The sequence below is a fragment of the Passer domesticus genome, chromosome 1, assembly GCF_036417665.1.
Source record: "Passer domesticus isolate bPasDom1 chromosome 1, bPasDom1.hap1, whole genome shotgun sequence".
Taxonomy (NCBI): Eukaryota; Metazoa; Chordata; class Aves; order Passeriformes; family Passeridae; genus Passer; species Passer domesticus.
The window spans coordinates 51,606,824-51,625,831 of NC_087474.1; the positions used below are offsets into that span (position 1 = coordinate 51,606,824).

Consider the following 19,008-nt stretch of genomic DNA (forward strand, 5'->3'; position numbering starts at 1 on the left):
TTCCTGTGTCATACACAGAGTTCAATTTGGTTTCGGTAGAGATAAATTAAGTTGGCAAGTTTATTATTGCCAACATCTGTATTTAAGTTTTTACCAAGACTGAGGTTTCTTTTCCATAATTTTTTCAATATAGTGCAGACATTCTGGAAGATGAAGGAGATTAGAATATGCTGTCTCCATGAGACTATGAGGCTTCATGAGAAATTCAAGTTAAATAGGTTAGCTATTCCCTTTGGTGTAACTACTCATGTTAGTTCAAAAAAGAAGAAAGGAGAAGCAGAAAAATAAGTGTTAAAAAGGGATTTGTAAGGTCCAATGATAGCAAAAGAACGTAAGATAACATAGATTACTCAGTAACCAGTTTATTTTAATTGCTTTTGGAGAACCAATGAATAAAAGTGCATTGTCTCATCACTAGTGATCATATCTCTTTTCAATCATGAGACACTTCTGTTTCCAGAGGTCTGAAAATGCCTTGGCACTTGTTACTTATTCCCTAGGGATAATTTACCTTCTCAATCAGAAATTCAGCTTTGCTGCCCACCTAATGTATAAGTGAAGGATTCCAACTCCGAGAATTTTTCTTAGCACCTGACCACCATGGTACATTGTAAGACATAACCAGTTATCCTTCCTATAATATACTCAAAACAACTTGGTCTCGGGCTCATACTTGGGAAGGTGTGCAGAATTGGCATCAGATGAATCTTGGGACGGGACTTCCCATGCTGCAGGCCTTTATAGGAGGAGTAACACAGCTGTCTTTTCAGCATCAGACATTTCTGTTCTACTTGTTGAAACTCTAAGCCTTAGGCAGGAAAAGACCAAATCCATTGGAAAAGAAAAGCCAACCCAGAGGCCTTTTATTTCGTAGCTCATTCAAGATCAGGATGACACTTTGCTAGTGGTCTCCAAAGTGCATTTCTACAGTGACTAGCAGGAGGAGGATGAGACTGGCTTAATTCACTCATAGTCTAATGAAGTTTTCTCTTAACAATTTGAGAAGAATGGAAAATGGTCCATGACAAATTCAGGTTTGACAGTCATCTATTTCTAAGAAGTGTCAGAATCACTGCTACTAGTGGTGAACAATACTATGTATGACTACAGCCTCTTGACACTTGCTCACAGGTTGAGGACATATTCATTCAGTGGAATAGTGGAAACAAATCATTCTCTCCAAGTAAAAAAAGCCATAAATTGTTCCTGAACGGGAATTGTAACAGCTGCAGTACTAGCGCCTGTTACAATCAAAGGTGTGACTTTGATGATCATTTTGCCTCACAAATCTCGTTCTCAAACTGCTTAATTTAGCATTACAAAGCGACTCTAATTTAATGTTGGCATGTATAGTTCACACTGTTGCCATGTGTCCTGCCACTACTCTCATTACATCCCATTCTTCTGACATTCCTTATCTACAGCAGGCAGCAGAGACAACTCTTGAATAACACATTTGTTCACTTGGGGGTAAATTTATGTTCCTGTGTAAAGGGAAACAAGTCCTGCAGTTTTACAGATGTGGTACATGGATCACATGCAGTATCCTGGAACTCAGGACAAAAAATACCCAAACAACCCATTGCAAAGAGGCACATGGCTAAAGAGAAAGTCCTAGTCAAAATGCCAAAGTCTAAAATAAAAACACCTCCATAAATCACCTTGTTGGATTCTTCTGGAGTAAGAGGCAAAACATGCTTAGAAATTATTAACTCCTTTTCCTGTTAAACTTACACCCCAGAAGGTGTATAGAGCAGAGTAATTTATTCTGTTTTGTTAATAAAAAAGCATCTTGGTAAAATTGTAAATTATTTTTGTTTAATAACAGCAAATGGAGCATCACAGAAATACACGTCCTCTATGTGTCTATTGTAAGCCAGACAAGGAAGCCTGGCAGTTGCTCATTATTATTCATCATGCTGCTTCTAATGAACAGATCTATGCTCTCACTTTTCATTGGCTTAATCAAGGATTCTCTATGATATGCAATTAATCTTTAATATGAAAGTGATTAGAAAGAAGACAAAAAATGCAGCTGAACAACCTGACCATTGAAAACCAGATTAAGGAATTATTCAAGTCCATTCCCTTTATATTGCATTTTTACATTTGCAAAATTCTTGATACATGAAAGCTCAATGAAACAAGTTTATTTTTATAACCCATGGAACAAGACCCACAGTCTTCATTCAGATGGATATGATGGTGGTTCTTTTCAACAGTGAGTCCACATTGTAATTTTAACACTCTAAAGAAAACCAGAGGAAAGAAACACATTACCACAATTTACAGAAAGGTATTGGGAACACTTGTTGAGGTCATAATACTGGCAAACCTTCCACATCCATCCCCTCCTGGTCAAACATATAAAAAACCCACCAGATGTGAGCCTAGGTTGTCCAGCCTTGCTGAACCTTGCCTGCATCAGAGGCTTAAAAGCAGGAAAGACAACAACTGGAGAAGCTGCTCATCACTGGGGCAGGAAAGCAGCTAAGATTCTTTAGATGGATGGATGGCCTTGACCACCACTGCACATCCAATTAAAGCTTGAGAACCACTGACTGGATATGGCAAATCTTAAGGGCAGGAAGGAGGCAGAAAACTAAGTAGAAATCAACCAAAGATGGATCCTCTGGCTTCCATGTGGAAAGGACTAAGCCCCCTGGAATGTCTAAGCAGGGCACAATAAAAACACGAAAAGATGTTAAATAAGGTTGTCTGAATTTTCCAATCAACACTCCCAAATGTTTTGAGATGGCACATGAGCTACCAAAAAAAAAATCAATATTGGTATTTTAGCAGGTTAGTAGTTTATCACAAGCATTACTTTTAATCAAAAACAGAAGTATAGCATAGGCTGGTTATACAGCTAACAGTGCTGTAAGAAAGCTTTTTAATATGAGTAGTCTTTGCATGCATTTTTGTTTCACCAGAAGCTTCAAAGGACTATATCTTTCAAAACACAAAGACCCCTAAGAACTAGATTCTGCAAAGATTCATGGAAACCAAGATCCTTAAAAAATTCTCTTTTTAAAACCATAGTCATCAGCTAAAATGAAAAAGTAGGCAATAAGTCATTATTATGTACATCTTTGACAATTTCATTCAACTCTGCTCAACAGACAATTTCCACTAGGATAATTTCAAAGAGTTAGCTGGAAAAAAAAAAAACAGTTCTGTGAGACAACTGTTTTCCTTTCCTTCTGAAAGAAAAATATTTGAATATTTTGTTTGGTAAGCAGAGGTCTGCAGTGGGTAAGTCTACTTTGCACAGTAATGTATTAAAAGATCCAGCCTTCTAGGACTTACTGGAGCTGTGCATGTCTTTTAATCAAAAGATATCTTTGATACTTGTGAATTCCCTCGTTCATTTGGTCCTGTATAGCCACCTCTATAATGTTTTTAAGTTAAAAACTCCATCTTCCCATAAAAGCTCACATGCATGATAGCACACCATGCTAAGTTTGAACCACTGAAGTGACAAGAATAATGTGGTAGCCTTGCATTTCTAAACCAGGATCAAAATATATTAATATATTTTAATATATGAATTGATGATGATTTTAAGCTGCTTTTGCATTCTTTTTTTTTAATTAATCACTAACACAGATCAGAAATAGATTCTACTAAAAAACAACCACCTTTCCAATGACACAAATGTAATTGCTCCTATGCACGTGGAACTGCATCTCTCAGAAAGGGGAGATGTGCACAGCCCAAACAGTGGAGCAGACCCCTGAGTATACCAATATTTCCTTGCCCACACTCCCAGACCCTCTTAGTACAAGTCCCCTGACACCCAACTTAAGCTTCTATTTTCACATTTCAAGACTATTGCCTTCATTGTGCAAACATGAAGAATTAATTATATTCAGTCTGAAATAGAAGTAAAACCGCAATCTGCTTCACATCTTGCAGTCCTTCCGTATTTCCCCTCCAGCCTTCCCAGTACAGTTACTTTGAAAGAGAAGTGACCTTAACTGTTCAAAAGAGAATCAGCCTCTCATAGTATCCTGTCTCCGAGGTTTAGAAAAGCATCTCATGAAAAAAGAGACATTTATATGTGCTTAAACATGTTCCTGACTTCATACCATCAAAAAGACTCATTATACATTGTTTATTATATCCATCTAGCTTAGATGCCTGTAATTCTCTAACTGTCAGTGCACAGAGCCTCCTTCCAGGGAGCAGCTTTTCACCACATCTAGAGGAACTTAATTACCTCCTCAACTTTGACCCTTCTGTCAGATTCAAATAAGCTGATCAATGGGGTCAAAAGCTATGAGGTACCAATGGAACAGAAACAAAGAGACAACTGGATCAGAGGATTGTAATCTGTAAGCCTCATTTCCTCCTGAAACCGGGCTAAAGAAGTATCTTGGGACAAAAGACTTCTGACAGCCCATCCCTTACCTACTCATGTGCAGGAATGCAGCTGGATAGCAGGGTAATTATAGACTGGAGAATTTAGGGGGTTATTTCAAATGACGTGCCTACCCTGGAGCAAAAGCTTTAAAAGGACAAATTGGAAGAAGTCATTATCTCACCCAACCTCTTCCAGTGTTTCCTCCCTTCCCCCTCTTTTTAATTTTAACCTTGATCACAGCCTGCTCCAACAGTCGGGCTTCTCCTTTTGTTTGACACTGTAGTAAAGTTGTAGAGCTGTTTGTGAAATGTGTTGCCATGGAAACTAATGTGTGCTGCCATGGAGATCATGTCAAATCCAGCTTCACATCTTCACTGCAGACTCAAGAAAAGAGGAAGAGAAGGCAAGGAGGAGAAATCCTTCCTTGAAAAACCAAATGTTTTGAAATATTAGCAAATCTAACAGGAGAAGTGACAAAAATCGAGGTCACATTTAAACCATCAACAATAACTAATAACTCACACAATGATTTCCGAGATGCCACTTTTAACAATGTTGTCAGAACCTGCATAGCTCAGGGCTTCAAAGTGTTGAACAGCATATATGCAAAATCCTGGATTCATTTTTAAACTATCTAGATACCAAAAAAACTTTGGTCAAGAATTTTTCCAAGTCAAGTAATTTCAAGAAGTACAGAAGGAAGGAAAAAACTAATAACTGCAAAAGCGGCATAAAATGCATGTGTTTTAATAAAATAAATTAATCAGTGATTCATGACATACATACACAGTCAGATAAGACCTAGAAGAGATTAAGGAACTGAAGTTTATTTTTAAAAAAATAACTAAAAAATAATCTAGACATCTTTTTAAAGTGAATGGTACATACAAAATCTTGTATTCATTTCCATACACTTTAAAACTCCAATTCTTATTTTTCCTGTATTCTTTAAATGAAAAGAAGGATAAGCTATAACTAAAAGTCACCAGTAAATTATGTTAAGGTTATGAGGTATCTTAAATCCTCCCAATAGCCAAATCCTAAGCATTTAGGCTCCCTGAGAAAAACCCAATTGACACAAACTCTGCTTTAGCCCATTCAAACAAATTTCAAGCAGTTTTTCTAATCCGTGTGCACAGTCACCCTGCTTTAAAATTAAAGCGATGTCTAAATCTTTGCCAGATCAGAGACAAAGTTTGCCTGACTCATGAAACTATTTGAATTACTGATAATAAAATGTCAGAATAAGGAAACGTATAAATTAATGTTCAAAGACCCATCATGAAGAGCAATGCCTTCATGAGTTAATACTAGATATTATCAAATAAAATATCTATTATGTTTTATGCAAGATATATTGCATCTCCACATTGTAACAGTTCTCCACACTTCACAGCACTGCACCAAGCACTGAAGATTTGCAGATCTTGTAACACATGAGAAAAAGTATTTTGGTATTCTATAAAAGCATTTTGAGTACAAAAAAAGACTACAAATTTAAAATTCAGCCAGTCATTTTCTGTGAAAGAAGAGGAAATAAGCACTAAAAACATGAACAAGCATGTCTTCTTCCCCAAGCTGATGGACTCCAGGAAAAAAACAAAACCAAAAAAACTCATAAATCATTGACAACAGTTTTACAGCAAGGAAAACTTTACAGATCCATCAGTCCAAAGGATTTTTCTGAGAAAAACATTACAGATATAAAAATTCCTGAAACCCTCGCTGCTATACCTCCACACAGGACACCCTTCTCTAAAATCTTAAGAGCATCACGTTTTCTTATATACAAAAGGTATTTCAACGTGCTTTTCACAAAACTAGATATTTAGTCAACACTTCTATACTTCATGTTAGCCTGCAGGCAGAAAACCTGCACCACATCTGACAAATCAAGTTGTGAGGCATGCAACACTATTTTCAGAGTGCCAGCAAGAAATAAATGGAATACAGAGCGAAGTTAGTTACACCATATAAAACAAAGACGACTGGTGGAAGCCTTCCACAACTACACAGTGATAAAATAACTTTTAGTAAATAACATCTTTTAGATGGAATGACATTCAGTAAATAAAGTATATTTTAGATGCGAATAAATTTTAAGGCTCATCGATTCAGCCCACAAAAAATATTTTAAAAATACACCTTGAAAATGGATTAATATCTTACACTGCTCCTGCTCTCTGAAAACAACTGGGATCTAACATCCATCTTGACAGAGATAGGCTGAAGTCCTGGAAAACATCTGTACTTAGACAACCTGATTCACTGAGATGCTACAGCTTAAATCCTGTTTCTTTCTCACACATCTACTTTTTCACTATATACAGTTACCTTGACTTCTCATCCCTAAAAATTCCTTCCCCCCCATACAATATGAGAAAAAACAGACCACAACTCTATAGTAAGTTCATTTTAACCATATTATTAATCAATCAAAGTTTATGCTGTATATCAGATTCAACTTTCTTTCTGTTTCATGCATTTGAGGAAAGGCTCCTTCACTTTTGAAGACAGGTTGAGGAAGTTGAGCTTGTTTAAGCCTTGAGAAGAGACAACTATGAGAGGAACTTACCAAAGTCTGTAAGTATCTGAAGGGAGAGTGCCAAGAACAATGGGGCCTGACACTTCTGGCCAAGCAACAGGGCAAGAAACAATGGGCAGAAACTGATGCACAGGAAATTCCAGCTGAACACGAGTAAGAACTTCACTGTGTGAGTGAGTGAGCACTGGAACAGATTGCCCAGTGAGGTTGTGGAGTCTCCTTCCCTGGAGATACTTTACAGCTGTCTGGACACAATCCAGAGTAACAAGCTCTAGGGGACCCTGCCTAGACAAGAAGGTTGGCATAGATGACCTTCAGTGATTCTGTTATTTAGCTACAAATGCATAAGGTATCAGGGGAAAAGGAGATCCTGTTCATCTGGAATTTCTTCTACTTGGGTGCAATTTAAATAATATAGAAAATATTCCAGATAACAATACCAAATACTCTTTCTAGCGGACAACTGCTGCACAGATCCTAGGACCAGCTGGCACACTGTGCACCTGGCCAGTTTATTAACTTTCTGATCTTGCAACAGTCCTCAGGAAGAGAGAAAAAAACCCCCACAACTGATATTTTTATTCCCTTGACATTGAATTTATGCAGCCTGCCTCAGAGGCTGCAAAGTCTAGACAAAGAAGAATAAGTCTGGACAACAATCCCTCTTGCAGGCATTTACTCTGATGAGAATACTTCAAGAGCTCTTGGAGTGGGACAAATCCAAAAACAGCATCAAGATACTGTTTACAGGAAGTAACAAGAAACAGATTCATCAAGAAAAATACCTCAAACTAATTTAATTTTCTTCTGCAAAAAAGTAACAGTTTTTGGACTCAGGAAAAAGTATAAATACTTTATATCTTGATCATATTTAAAGTTTTTATATACTTTCACATTTTAAAAAAATTCTTTTTTAAACATTTTTTAAAGAAAGTTTGGAAAATATGACCTAGATAAAGTTAATTCAGGCTGGATTCAGCAGTTATCATTGGTTCTACATGACTGAGTGGTACATACTGGATGAATTCCATGTGCTAGTCCTGCTATATCTCTAAGTGGATCACAAGAAAGAATCAATTTATTAAATCTGTAAACCAAGTGGAAGACCGACCAGAAGTGTGAGGGACAGGATTCAAATCCAGTATTATTGGGGCAAAGTGGAAATATTGGAAAAACCAGGAAAGAAACACAGCTGTACACACTACATGAATACAGTAAGGAGAACTTGGAGCCAGGTGTTATGATATAACCCTACTGTGCAAGCCCTGCGCAGCCACTCAGTCACTCCCCACTCAGTGGGACCAGGGAGAGAATCAGAAGAGTAGAAGCTAGAACACTCATGGGTTGAAATAAAGACAAATTTAACAGAGAAAGCAGAAGCTGCACTCACAAGCAGAGCAAAGAAATTAATTCACTGTTTCCCATGGGCATGCTGGCGTTCAACCATCTCCAGGAGAGCAGGGCCTGCCCCATCTGGTGGAACAGTTACTTAGGAAGACAAATGCCAAGACACTGAAAAGTTCACCCTTTCTTTTTTCTTTCCCCAGCTTTACATGCTGAGCATGATGCCATATAGTATGGGATACTCCTGTGCTCTATTGGGGTCAGCTGTCCTGGCTGTGTCCCTTTCCAAATCCTCATGCACATCCAGCATCCTCATGGCAAGGGTTCCACAAGAAGCAGAAAAGGCCCTGAGGCTGTGCAGGATCTGCCGAGCAGTAACAGAAACATCTCTGTATTATCAACCCTCTTTTCACCACAAATCCAAAATACAGCCCCACATCAGCTACTATGAAAAAAATTAACTCCACCCCAGCCAAAACCAGCACACCAGGTAAGAGCACTCAGAGAATCCATTGGTAAGAGGGGATGACAATTTGAGCAGGAGTCAGAGTCAAGCTATTGAGCACAAGGCAAACAAACAGGCTGGAGCACATAAACGTGACTGTGCCCCACAGAACACATGGACTTGTCCTTCCACTCTACTGAGCATCAGCAGAGCTTCAGCTGCAGTACTACATCCTTGCCTGGGTGCTGCATTTGAAGAAACAAATGAGCCAACTGGAGCAGGTCCAAAGAGCCACAGGAAAGAGCAAAATTCAGCAAAACACAACCCGTAAAGATATACATATAACTGGGACTAGCTAGTAAAAATGTTAAAAAAAGATAGAAGATGGGGTGGGAAGGTCAGTGCAAGTGACACCATTCTGTATTTAAGATGCTTCTGTGAAGAAGAAGGAATATTTTTGTCTTGTGCCCACAGTGGGTGGGACTGATTACACCATAGCAAGTCAGCTTAGTCATTATGAAAAACTTCCTTACAATTAAGAGAGCAGAACAGGTGTATTGTAAATGCACGGGAAATGAAGCAGCTCTTTAAAATCGCTGTTACTTTGGAGTAAAAGACAGTGGGAGAGGTACTATATCTGTAAACAAAATTTTTCTTTCTCTTCCATAAGGGATGGTCACTACTCCATTTTATTAAGAAGCTACTTTAAACATCACTTCTAACCGATAAATCAAAAAAAGACAGGTAAAATGACTGCTTGTGATGAGAATCTGCTTTCTTACAACTGAAGAATTACATATGGCAATGGAACAATTGAATGTGGCAATGTACTTTTTTCAGCTGGCACTTTCTATTATTTGCATACTTTTAGTAAGGCACAACAAGATATGACAGTTGCTCCTATTTCTTGTCAAATTCTTTTTGTATTTTCATCTGCAATAAATGACAAATGGGGTAAAAGCAATGACAGGTACTCTCCTCACCATATGAGGAGGGGGAGAAAAATTGCATACACAAGTGATCCATTAGTTTAATGCAAAAGAGATTATGGAAGCAGTAGTCACTCAAGAGCAAAGGGATAAGTGATGTTCTCACAAGCCATTACGCTAATGGTGAGAGCAAGGGAATGCCTCTGTAATTGCCAGAGAGCAGGCTCAGAGAGACCTCTGGGAATTCAAACAGTGCACAGGGCAAAGGAGAAACCACTCAGCCCTGGCAGAGGGATGACTGCTGACTTCCAAAATCACATGTGTTATTACAGACATCAGACTCATCCTTGCAGCCTTTACTTGTTAAATGTCAGTCCCTGGTTTGTTCAAGACCCCATGAGTCAAATGTATTTCAAAAGCATTGCCTAGGGGAGTAAAGGATCAAGTGTTAAGTTCCCTGTATTCCCTCCTCCTCAGTTCATTTGGTATTGCCAGTTTCCCAATTCAATTCTCATCTGTGAATCCAGAGACAATCCTCATCTGTAGAGGCAACAGCAGACCATGGATGCAGTCTTCCCAATGCACAGATCTGAGCTCTACAAAACTGATCACACCAAGGGAAGAAGTGAGCCACTTCCTTTTCATGTCTCTTCTAGACCCAGCCCAAGAGACAGACCTTTTCTGTCTGCTTCCTTAAAATTGGCCTTCCCACATATGATTCCACCCCTCAGCTGACCTTCCCCCACTGTTTTCACTGCCCTTCCATCTCCAGGGCTCAGCCAGTGCCAAACTGCTTGTGGCCAGCACGCATGAAAAATTAACCACATTGATTTAAAGCAACACAGATCTGCAGAAGCCTCATGAACTAACCCACAATGCTCCAGGTACAACTCCACAGGAGGCTGGCATGGCTGATGCCATGCTCCCTTTTAGCCAGTGAAGGTTGGAAGTGGTATCTCTGAACTATAGGCAACTCTTTAGTATGAAGCAGCAGAGACACATTTGACCACATGCTCCCTTTTAGCCAGTGAAGGTTGGAAGTGGTATCTCTGAACTATAGGCAACTCTTTAGTATGAAGCAGCAGAGACACATTTGACCAGCCCTGATCCCCAGAACCAGGAGTCACTCCACAAACTCATGTGCCCTCTGCAGTGCTGACCTCCATCAATCAGATAGTTAAACGCTGCTTTCAGACACTTTGTTGCGTTTCATATCTCACAAGAGGCTTGGTACATTGCACAAGCTCTTACCAATGGGCACACATTGCTAACAAATGTCTCCCTCATCTGTTGGCTTTTTGGCAGTCCACAATAGGTCACTCTTAATGCAATTTCATTTCCTTAATTAAATCCTCCCGGAGGTATCATCACAGAGCATTATTTCCTTTTGATTATTTAATGTTTCAGAATAGAGGCAGTCTCACCCTGTTTCATGGGGTAGAAAGTTTCTCCCTTGATTAACCCCCAGAGAAGATGAAAGGATTTTTCTTTTCAAGTGAGTAACATTCACATTTGTAAAATAAACAACATCTAAAAGGCTATATAACAAGGCTTAGGAAAATATAAGGTGAAAAGTGAAGCATAGCCAAGTCAAAACCATGCCAAATCAATACAAAAACCCTGTTGGTTCTTGCTGCCTCAAACTTGCAGTATTTTTCCAGCTGGGCAGAAAGACTCCCAAATCCAACCACATTCTTGTGAGAGCAGTACTTTCAGTAATTTAATAAAAACCAAGGCTTTTCCTAATGTTTGCAGTATCTGTAGTCACAGGGTCGAGGAAAAAAATTTCAGCTTTCCAGCAGTACAACTCCAACCTACACACACTGAATGAAAGTCTTGAACCCTGTAAGCACCCTGATTTCATAGGAGAAAGTCTCCACATCAAAAGCCTTGAAAATTCCTCCACTGGCAGGGAGTCCAACAGCTGAGTTTTCAACACTTATAGACCGAATTATTGTCTGGATATGTGATCACTCTTTGCACTTTCCAAAAGTTATGTGCAGGCAATTATGAATCCACCATTACTGCTTGTGACACCTTCCACTGAACATAATGACATTCAGCCCCTCCAATACAATAAAACTAAACTCTCCAGGGAGACAGACACAAATTATATGAGCAACATACACTTCAAGGAAATGCTAATATGAGCTACCACAGAAATACTGACCAGAAATTCCAGTCTTGTATTGACACAAACAACCCTATAGTAGATGTGAGGTGAGATTTACAGCTCTAGCTGTTTTGCTTAAATTTGCATTGAGGCTTCCTTGAGAGAGAGACATAGGAAATTACAACTTATCTTAAAATAGAGAATGGTTCATCCCAAGCCCTTCTCCCCACTACAAAGAACCCAGTTATTCCATTGGCACAAAAGGGCTCAATTCTAGACAGGTAAAGTAAGGTGACATACATTCAATACAATGGGAGAAAGATCCCCAGAACACCCACCAAAATGAACAGGATTCCCCAGTACCCTCTAAGACCATAATGATCCCAATAAACAAATTGCACATGAAAATCCAAAGCAAAACTCACTGAGGTCTTCTGGATTTTGGAAGATTTAATTTTTCACCTACCAATAAGGCAAAGTCAAAAATGTCAGAAACGTCAGAAGCGACTTTCTCATAAATGACAACTATCAGACACAATGCTGTGAAATACAAGGTATAGCACTGAGCAGTGAATCATCCACTGTCTGTACACCCAAACCCCTACAACATACCATAAGATGAACGTACAGTAGCGCTTCACAGATATTATTGCAATGGACATTTTGTAGCAGCAAAGGGAAGGATCTGAAGGAAGAAAGTAACAAACTACTCAGGCAGTCTCTTACCACTGTCTCAATGAGTAGAGAAAGAAGCTTGAAGTGAGTTGCCAGACTTTGTTGCAAAAACAAAGTACTTCAGTCATGTTAATTATCTAGCAAAAGAAGATGCAGAGGGCACAAGAATGTGTATTTAAGAACAAGCATTATTAAGCATATCCACAAAGATAAAAATAAGATCAATAGACAAAAAAAATTGAGCTGGGATTCAAATAAAATAGAGGAGAAAAATGCCCTCACAGCAGAGTTTTAACTTGCAGAAAGCTGATGATCTTAAGATTACCATACAAAAGGAGAAAAATGACGAAACCATGGACAAAGATTTTTGTCTAAAGACAAACAGAAAATTGTATTCCATAGTAATGGAAGAACAGAGGTAAATTTGGTCTAATTAAAAAAAAAAAAAAAAACAAATACTACAACTAAGTCCCTGACCAAAATATTGTGGTGGGAGGAGACAAAAGAGAGAAAGGGGTCACATATGAGAAACTGGATTGTATCCAAATGGGACAGCAGTGGAACAGGATCACACAAGATCCCCGGAGCTATAACAAAAGATCCAAAGCTGTACATTATGGGGTTGGAGTTAGAAGACAATTAGTATGGGATTTAATGCAAAAGGAATATCCAAAAAATAGGAGTGCACAGTGTAACGGTGACAAATCAGGAGCAGGATGGTATGCAGATACCAAAGATGAAGGTAAAGATGCAGGTACCAAAGATTCAGGGAAGGATAAAAGACAGCTGAAGGAAGATTTAAGGTTCACATGGGGTGGGGCAGGTCGGGGCAAGGAAGAAGTAGCAATCAGGTTCACAATATCCTAAAGGAAGTGATTCTTAATGCAACAGCTAGTTGAGCTGTGAAATTCATTTTCAAATACAATGGAGGTACAGATAGGTTCAAAGGAATGCAGAAGAGATTTCATGGAGCAGATCTCTGTTGTAAAGTACTAAATCCACAGAAATTCAAGCAGTTAAAGTTTCTGAGCAGCAAACAGTTGGGGTAAGGTTAAAGAAATACTACAAAAAAATGCTTTTTCTCACAGCAGACAAAAATCCCTGCAAAACACCATCTCCATTGTCTTAGTAAGTCTAGACCAAAGATTTTTACCCTTAGACCTTCACACCATTCACCCAGGTGATGACTGTCACAAACACTTTAAGCCAGTAAAAACTGATGCTTCCACAAGGAGAAACACCTTGCCATCCCCCCCCTTATTATTCCCAGTCTTTGCTGGTGTTTGCTTGCATTGCCATAAGCCTTCACGGAACAGCCAAGCAGACCTCACTCTGGGTTAAAAGCACACAGCATAAAGTAACTGGTTACTTCTAACCCAGGTCACTTCCCTGACACAGCTCTCCATGCAGGCACACAAATGCACGTCCTCACCCACAGGAATGACTAACATGCAGAAAAGAGTGGCTAGAGAAGCAGAAGGATGCACTGGGATTATTTAGCCTGGAGAAGAAAAGGCTCAAAGGGGATCTAATCAATGTGCATAAATGGCTGGTGGAATGGAGTGAGGCAGACTAAGCAAGGCTCTTCTCAGTGGTGACCAGTGATAGGACCAGAGGCAATGGGCACAGACTGAAATACAGAAAATTCCCTTTAAGAAAAAAACATTAACTAAGAAAGAAAAAAGCCCCAAACAACTGTGAGGCCTGAAGAATGCAGGTTACATAGACAACTGGATGGCAGATTTGACATAACATTGCTATGGGAGTTCACATCCCTGCTAGAAGAGCATTTAGTACCTGAAAATTTTGGGTCAATTCTGAAAATGGCTAAGTATTTGTTGCAGAGCATGACAAGGATCTCTGAAAGATTCACATTTTTGTCCATGAACAGCAGAACACCTCTATGGAAATGGAAAGAACTTTTCAAAATATTTTTTCCTACATATATACTTGGCTATCTGTATTCAGCCTAGAAAAGACTAGGCACAGTGATAAAGCTTCTGCTAATTCGCTTTTGCTTCATCTGTCAACAGACTAAAAGGTTGACACCTCCAAGTTCTATCTAGCTAATAGAGCACTTCAAGATTAGTTCTGCCTCCTGCTATGTGAGTACTTTGACCAGGGAACCAGAGGCAGAGCAGAGGTACCCTCCAATCCACCATCCAGCAGAAGAGGTGCAGGCCAGGGGGAGACTGAAAGGTGATTGTACACACAAGATGCAAGGCAAGGGCTAGCAAACAAGCACAAGGAATTTGTTAACTAAACAGAATCAGAAATAATCTCAGGATATTAAAAAAAATCCATTAACTGTTTCTTCCTCTTAGGAGACAACAAACTGCTGTTGTTGAGCAGTTTCTTCTGAACAAGGACCTGCTCAACTGTCAAACAAATGCACTGTCACACTAAAGAAATGCATTTTCCATGTTCATGTTTTGCCAGACTAAACAGCTGGAGGATAGTGTTCAACATACCAGAGCAATCCAGAAGGCAAAGAATGAAGGTCTTTGAAGGAATAAGACAAATCACCACAAAAATATAAGACATTAATTGAAGCCATCATTGTTCTGCCCATTGCACTAGTGACTAGTCTGACTGCCACAAGAGAAGTGAAGCCAAAATGGGAAGCCAAAATTTGTCTCCTTGATGAGGACCACTTTTGAAAAATCTGGTGAGAGTTTGCCTTTGCTATATCCTAAGACAGCTCCACCGTGTCAAAATACAGGCCATTTGGCAAATGAAAATAAGAAGGTCCCAATACCACTGAAACCAGGAGGGGCCAAACAGTAGCACTATACTTAAGTTTGCACCAGATGCTTGAAAGTCCAAACACAGGCTCAAACAGTTATAAAAAAGGTGTTTGCGAGGTGGAAGGAAGTTGAGATAATGAGAAGAAAAAAAAAATTGCTCCCAGCAGTGTCAGGAGGGAAGAAAAGAGAAACTCACTAGAATAACATTTAAATCTAACCTGGGAAAATTGAATTCACAAAGGGAGAGGGATCCTGTTCAAGGTGATCTTGTCAAGCCAAAAAGCAACTGTGTATGTTTGGGGGACGGGCTTCCCTCACTGAAGTGTTTTTGTTTTCCGGTGCACAAGTGTTAGAAAACTGCAAACTGAGAAATCTGTGTGGTCTCTGTCCCACATAAATATGCGGTGAATATTTCCACAGCTATTTTAAGACCTCATGGGCCAAATGCATCCCTAGTGCAAGATCAGTGACTTAAATGAAGTTGGCATAAGCTGAGACATGGGCCCCAGGCTTCCATGAAGTAAATACAATAGTACAGCTCTTTAATGATGTGCACTGGAGATGGGAGATAATTTTTAAGAAAGGGCTGTATAAAGAAATGGCAGAGTAGGTCAAGTCTCTTTCTCTGCACTGTGAGAAATCGAAGCATTCTGAAGTTTTCTTTACAGCTGAAACATAACAACAACCACCACCTTGCCACACCTCCATGTCTGATCTCTCCCAACTGGATATGATCATTAAACAAGGCTGCAGGGCTCCAGATCCTCTGAACAGTTGCCAGCTGCAGTACAAACACATTCTCATGAGGAACATTTTGATTCTGTTTAAAACAGCATTTTTTTTGACAGAAAACTGTTCCACTGGCAAATTTTCATGCAGCTTCACTACTTAATATGCCTCCCCTCCTCCCACACATGCATGCTCCAGAACTACTTCAAGAAGATAATTATACTGCATGTTCACAGTGTATTGGATTTGCTCCTGCCAGGTCACCTGTCTTCACTGGGAGTGAGAGACTCCAAAGAAAGGAGTCATCAAAACAAGGATGATGCAATGTCTACACATAAATGACACATATTCCCCAAAAATACATGGGAGTTTTTGGGGAATGGGGATGGTTTAAGAGGCTTGGTAGGTAGCTTCATGGTAGCTCACATGGTAGCTCACAAATTCAGCTCTTTACTCAAGCAGCTATCTATCAGAAAATGAGCATTGTAATTATATCACCAATCTTGATCAACAACTCCTGACTTGCTTGCGATTTGTGGGGGTCTCTAGTTTCCAGCAAATAATGTAACAGTTCTGCACAGATCTCAGTACTATTTGTATCTCCATCTCTTCCCCGTGACTCAGCATTCAGCAGGGCTGCCAAGGGCTGGTCCAAGCTCCTGAACCACACCTGAAGCTGGGCAAGCCCAGCAGGACAGCACTGCAGGGATTGAACTACAGCAAGAGGAGGAACATCAGAATTGGTTAGCAGTCTCTGAAACAGAGTCTTCTCAATGCCAGTCTTCTCAATGCCAGCCTTCTCTGCTCTAAAACAGTATGATTTTTTCTTCACAGCAATTACATAAAAACGGTTCATTATGCAGAAGTCTTGCTACCTCCAGCAGATGCAGTATTTGCCTGCTGACTTAGGCTGAAAAAGTTTTTTACCTCCTGCTTCCTTCAAAAAACATGTGTGTGGGGAAACAAGAAAACAAAAAAAATCCTTTAAAAGCTCCTAGAGGGAGCGAGCTTTTTTTTATTCACTCATCATGAACTGCAGTTTTAACTATGTTCCTCTAATGAGAACTGGCATGAAGTCCAACTGAGACCTTTGCAGCTACAAAGTCTCCCTCCCACTCTACCATCTATCAGAATTCATGAACAGAGAATCAAGGAAACTGGTTATGGAAAGACAATGGTTTGTCTAAGTGGTATACTTGGAAAGCATTTCTCAGTAATCTCTCACCTTCATCTTCTCACTCAAACTTAGAGGTGAGCCCAACAACTTTCTAGGCTCAGATCCAATGTCCTCTGAAGCTATCACATATGATATGCAGCTTATCAAAGCTCTGACTGAATTATACCAGTATTCTGTTACATGGGAATTCGTATTTGAAAGTTTTCATATTCACCATTAGCTACCAGGATTCCACTGAAGAAACTGTTGCATAAAACAAGCCAAGGGAACATGCAAATTCCCACTGGACGCATCACTGAGGCATGAATAAAAACAGTTCAGAAGACTAAGACTGAACATAGATATTCTGGGACAGATCAAGGAATGGGGCTTAGGCAAAATTTAGGCATTGAACTTGAAAATTATACTCACTGCTACTCAGTCCTGCTCTCAGCATAAGAGGATTCAGGAACCTCGTGTTCTGCTCCACTGCATCACAGAAACACCAGTCTTGACAAACCACGTGCTACTCTGCATAAAAAACACCAGAACCAGCTCTTGGCAAAGGCACACACAAACCTCTACCTATTAAAGCAGAATTATGCTCCCTCTTGCTCTCTGGCTCAATGAATCTTCAAATGTTCCATGCAGAACATAACAACTTTGGCCAGATGCATGTAAAGCACGTCCCATACTCACACACACTTACAAGAAGCTCCCTGCCTGTTAGGATACATTCCTGGAAAGTCACAGATCTAGATCCTAGATCTAAATCACGTACAAGAGAATAGTAACACCCTCCCTGGGGAGGACAGCTCCTCCCTGAACACCACGCCTTACCCAACACACCAGTTGTGAGTTCCTGCTTTTGAGGACCTGCCTCCCTTCAGGCACTGTTGACCAGTTTTGCATTTAATCCAGGGCACAATGACACTGAGGGGGCAGAGATGCAGCAAGCTACTTTTGCCTTCATTACACAGGCAATAAAAGTCCCGGGGACAGCAGAGCCCTGCACATAAACCAGTCACACACAGCCAACTCAAGATAATCTGTCATGCCTCTCTTTTTGGTGCAGCACTGCATGAAACATGGCTATAGTGTCCTGGATATAAGCTAGTAAGCTCACAATATGCTTTGTACACTTAGGAGCTTAGATCTTCATTTGCTTAAGGCCCTCTTATCACTTTTCATTTCAGCATGCGGATGTCCCCTCTCATGGTCCCACAAGGATTATTTGGATTAGCAATGCTGCATTTATATCCTTTTTGGTCCAGGTAGCTAAAGCAGATGAACTGGGTTTTCAGTGAGTTATTAGAAGGCCATCAAGTAGACTGATCTCCTGTCCATCTCTGACCTACTGTGAGAAGGTCACAAGTCAGCCAAGCATATTATTCATGACCCTTCCCAAGCTGCCAGATAATTTGGTGTTAAATCAGACACCTCCTCAAACACCCTATTTCTCATCTTCCCCTCGCTGAGCCAGCTTGACAGCCCATCTCATGCAAACCCGGAGCCTACTACCACTGCCACCACTTACACACCAGCTTTCCTAAGGTGCCTCATCTCTAAGGTCAGCGGGACTCCCTCAGCAGGAAACATCACGCATGCACACACAGCACTGGCAGAACTAGGTTGGGAAAAAAATAGGTCAAACCAGGCATATATTTAACTTGGAGACCAAACCTCAGAATTGTATTTTCCCAACAAATAACACATATACATATGTACAAAATCCACATTTTATAACCATTAGAGAATCATTCTTATAAGAACTAGGCAACCAAAATATTTTACAGCAGCAGAGGCTCTACCAGAAACATTTCTATTCCCACTCCAAAAAGAGGTTTAAACATACAACCTCACCCCCACAGCCCTACATCATCCTTTTGCTGTAATCAAGCAACTTTTTTCTCAGCTATATTTTGGGAAGTTGTTACTCATTTCTACCCAGAGCCTTAG

General features: G+C 39.9%; 1 protein-coding gene across 10 annotated transcripts in view; it reads right to left on the reverse strand.

Moving 5' to 3' along the window:
- HECW1 (HECT, C2 and WW domain containing E3 ubiquitin protein ligase 1) overlaps positions 1-19,008 on the reverse strand; it is a 248,733-nt gene that overhangs the window by 221,672 nt on the left and 8,053 nt on the right. For 2 of the 10 annotated variants that reach the window (XM_064419773.1, XM_064419777.1), the window contains exon 2: positions 17,482-17,580. The exons of the other annotated variants lie outside the window; for them this stretch is intronic. The gene's annotated coding sequence lies outside the window, so the exon portion shown is untranslated. The remainder of the gene's footprint in view (positions 1-17,481; positions 17,581-19,008) is intronic. 10 annotated transcript variants of the gene reach the window in all.